Below are 4,587 nucleotides of genomic sequence, written 5' to 3'. Positions count from 1 at the left end.
ATATATATATATATATATACATACATACACACACACACACTGAAATATAGATAGACCGATCGATCGATAGATAGATAGATAGAGAGAGAGATAGGTTGATAGACGGGTATGTAGGTATATAAGTTGGTTAATAGACCGATAGATTGAAAGACAGCTAAATAGGAAGATGCATTTGTTGACAGGTAGATACATGGGTAGATAAATACTTAGGTAGGTAGGTAGGTCGGTCGGTCGGTTGGTAGGTATGTATATATGTATGTATGTATGTATGTATGTTTGTATGTATGTATGTATGTATGTATGTAGGTAGGTAGGTAGGTAGGTAGGTAGATAGGTAGGCAAGCAGGCAGGTAGGCTAGTAGGCAGGTATGTATGTATGTATGTATGTATGTATGTATGTAGGTAGGTAGGTAAGAAGGTATTCGTTGTCCGGCAGCATTTGTTTTTCAAAAGTGTTAGTCATAAGGTGAATAGAGAAAAAGAAAAAACATTGCTTTGCTGGACGTTTAGGATAAAATGACAAGAGCAACAACAACAACAACAACAACAACAACACAAATGATAATAATAATTAATAGCAACGACAACAAATAGATTCGGTCAGGAAATAATTAATTACTTAGCTGATGTATTATAATGATGAAAGCAGACGACAACAAGATGAAGACGAAGATAAAGATGAGATAGTAGGGAAAGTATTAAAGCAAAAAAAACAAGAACAAAAACAAAAGCAAAACAAAAATAAAAACAAAAAAAGAAAATGAAATTGAGAGAGAGAGAGAGAGGGAGTGTGGGGATAAATTGACCGACAAACAGACAGACAAACATTTTGTAAGATAAGGAATTTAAGAAAGAAAAGAAACAAGGAGGCACCATAAAAGTCAAATATAAAGATATCTTTTTCGCATCATTTTTCTCTTTCTTCTTCTTTCTCCCCTTTTCGTTATCCTCCTCCTCCTCCTCCTCCTCCTCATCATCATCATCATCATCATCATCATCATCATTATCATCATCAACATTATTATCTTATTATTCTAATTATTTTTATTGTTGTTGTTGTTGTCATTCTTCTGCTTTTTCTTCTTCTTCTTCTTCTTCTTCTTCTTCTTCTTCTTCTTCTTCTTATTATTATTATTATTATTTTAATTTTTGTTGTTATTATTATTACTATTATTATTATTATTATTATTATTATTATTATTATTATTATTATTATTTTAATTGTTGTTCTTATTATTATTATTACTATTATTATTATTATTATTATTATTATTATTGTTGTTGTTGTTGTTGTTGTTGTTGTCATTGTTATTATTATTATTATTATTATTATTATTATTATTATTATTATTATTTCCAATATGGAGCAAATGGTAATAAATGGACTTCTGGACAAAATTGATGAATTGAAGGGTGGGATTGAGCTGGATAGGAAGATGCGTAGTGGACCAAATTATACCATTTTTGAAAGAAGAATAAGAAAAAAAAAAAAAATTCAATAACGTCGATGCAAATAACAATACTAATAGTAATAAGATTATAAGATACAAAACTACAACACAAACAAACAAAGAAGCTAAAGAGAAAAAAACAAATACAATAAGATGAAAAATATATATAAACATAAGAGAAACACTTTATTCTGCTCCCTCCCCTTTCGGTAAAAATGAGAAAGACGAATAATATAGCAAAGTAAAATGTAGAAAAGAAAGCGTCAGATACAATGATTACTAAAAAAATAACGGGAGAGCAAGAAAGAGGTAGAAGAAAGATCGAAAGTGAGAGAGAGAGAGAGAGGTAGTGCTTGAGAGTGGGGAGCATTTATAGTGATGATGATTTCAGTCGAGTTGCTGGTAGGGACAGGGAATGTCTTTGAAAATATAATAGAACATCAAACACCAACAGCAGCAACTGCAGTAATAGTATGAAGACAACTGCAACACTGACAATATCATAAAAAAAAAACTGACCCCTACTCTCAAACCGCACACATACAAAAAAAAAAAAAGAATTTCCTTCAGTATTGCATTTGAAGGTTTGGTTAATTCTTAATGGTCAACCATTTGGTCAAGGCATTGCAAGCTTGCAGGAAGTAATTCTTTACAACAGTTACTATAAGAACAACAACTAGCAGAAAGATAATAAAGAAAATGCGAACATAAAATAAAAAACGCTAAAAAACAAAAAATGCGAAACAAAATGATGAGTAAGAAGAAGAAAGGAAAATAATGATGCAAAATCATTGTTTTTCTATTTGTTTTTGTTACATTTATCCTTTTTTTTTGCTGTTGTATTGGTCATCGTCGTTTTACTGAAGACTGGTCAGATGTAGAACGGTCAGTTAGTCAGTCTGTCAGTGGATGAATGAAAAGAAAAATAGCTGGAGGGCGGGAAGGTTGGCAGGCTGCTTAGTTTGTTTGTTTGTTTGTTGTTTGGATGGCTGTGACTATAGTTTTTTTTGTTTGTTTGAAGGCTGGCGAGTTAAATGTGATGGAAAGTTGAATAGGTGGAATGATGGTTAAATGGTTTGATGGTTTAATGGATGGTTGGCCGGCTGGGTGGATGAATGGCTAAATGGATAAATGGATGGTGCAATGGTTGGTTGGTTGAATGGACGAATAAATGGATGCGGAGATAGATGGATGCGTGGATAGATGGATGCGTGGATAGATGGATGCGTGGATAGATGGACGCGTGGATACATAACTGAATAGCTGGCTCACTAAATGGATGAGTGGATGGTTGTATAAATAGATGAATGGTTAGATGGTTTGATGGATGAAATAGATGTCGGGTCGGATAGTTAGACCGACGAATGAATAAATGAACACACGAGTGGATAGATGAATTGATAGTACAACGGGCAGTTGGCAAAATGGTTCGATTTTATGAACGGATGGATGGTTTGATTGACGGAAGTTTGGGCAGTTTGATGAGTGGTGGTTAGATGGGTAGCTGTATAGTTGATTTCTAGCTGGCCGGCTGGTTGGTTGGTTGGTTGGATGGTTGGCTAGATGGTTAGTTGTTTGGATGGGTGGTGAGAGGGTAGGTGGATTGTTTCAAGAACTGTTTCAGCTGCTCTTTGATGGATAAATCGTTCGGTGGAAGTGTGGGGCTATAAATTGTTAAGCATCCGTAGATGGATTGGTAAAATTGCTTGATGGGCGGGTGGATTGTTTGACGGATTGTTTAATGGATGATTGGACGGTCGTATCGTAGTAGTAGTAGCAATAGAGATAATCCATTTATTTATTAGAATTTCATCTGTGCGAAAATCTTATAGAATTCTGCTGCTGATATCGCTGTTTTACTTATTGCTTTTGTTGTTGTTGTTTTTGTTGTTGTTGTTGTTGTTGTTATTATTATTATTGTTGCTGCCGCTGCTGCTACTGATGGTGATGATGATGATGGTGATAAGGATAACAATGACGACGATGATGAAAACAATACTGCTGCTACTAATGATAATGATGATATAATAGTAGTAGTAGTAGTAGTAGTAGTAGTAGTAGTAGTAGTAGTAGTAGTAGTAGTAGTAGCAGCAGCAGCAGCAGCAGCAGCAGGAGTAGTAGCAGTAGTAATGGTAGTAGTAGTTGATTTTGTTGTTATTGTTGTATATTTCTTGCGCAACCGTCATTGAAGACGCCTAAAAGCAAAGGTATTCCGATCATGACCATCCTTTTAGGGATATGTAAAACTGCATTAGCCAATATGGTCTTACCTTTATCATGAAAGCACTGTTGGATTGTAGTGAAATTTGGTTGCTATTTCTTGCAGGTCGAATGACGCGTTGCTTGATGGTGTTGGAAGTGTTGAGACAACATTTAATAATGTATTCCTAAATATTGTTGTTGTTGGCACTCCGTCGCTTACGACGTCGAGGGTTCCAGTTGATCCGATCAACGGAACAGCCTGCTCCTGAAATTAACGTGCAAGTGGCTGAGCACTCCACAGACATGTGTGCCCTTAACGTAGTTCTCGGGGATATTCAGCGTGACACAGTGTGACAAGTCTGACCCTTTGAATTACAGGCACAGCAGAAACAGGAAGTAAGAGTGAGAGAAAGTTGTGGTGAAAGAGTACAGCAGGGTTCGCCACCATCCCCTGCCGGAGCCTCGTGGAGGTTTAGGTGTTTTCGCTCAATAAACACTCACAACGCCCGGTCTGGGAATTGAAACCGCGATCCTATGACCGCGAGTCCGCTGCCCTAACCACTGAGCCATTGCGCCTCCACATTCCTAAAAATACTATGACTGAAATAGTGATGAGATGGTCATAGGGGGAACGCTTTCGAACGTAAGTCAGCTAAATCAGTGGTGGCTTAGGACTAAACATCAACGATAAAAATAACAACATCTACAATGGCAGTAACTGTTTCTGATTCAGGTCCAAGACCAGCAAATAGAGAGACCCCTGTACTTGGTGGGTATATTTTTTATCGGCCATAAAATGATAAAAGGCAAAGTTGACCCCAGCGCAGGACGTAAAGAGTTGGATAAAAGAGCGCAAAATATTTTTCCGGCGCTCAAACTATTACCTTATCATCTAAAAGGAGGAGTTATTCTCCAGTGATGACCCCCCCCCCCC

The sequence above is a fragment of the Octopus bimaculoides genome, chromosome 11 (genome assembly GCF_001194135.2).
Source record: "Octopus bimaculoides isolate UCB-OBI-ISO-001 chromosome 11, ASM119413v2, whole genome shotgun sequence".
Classification (NCBI taxonomy): domain Eukaryota; kingdom Metazoa; phylum Mollusca; class Cephalopoda; order Octopoda; family Octopodidae; genus Octopus; species Octopus bimaculoides.
This window is presented reverse-complemented; position numbering follows the sequence as displayed.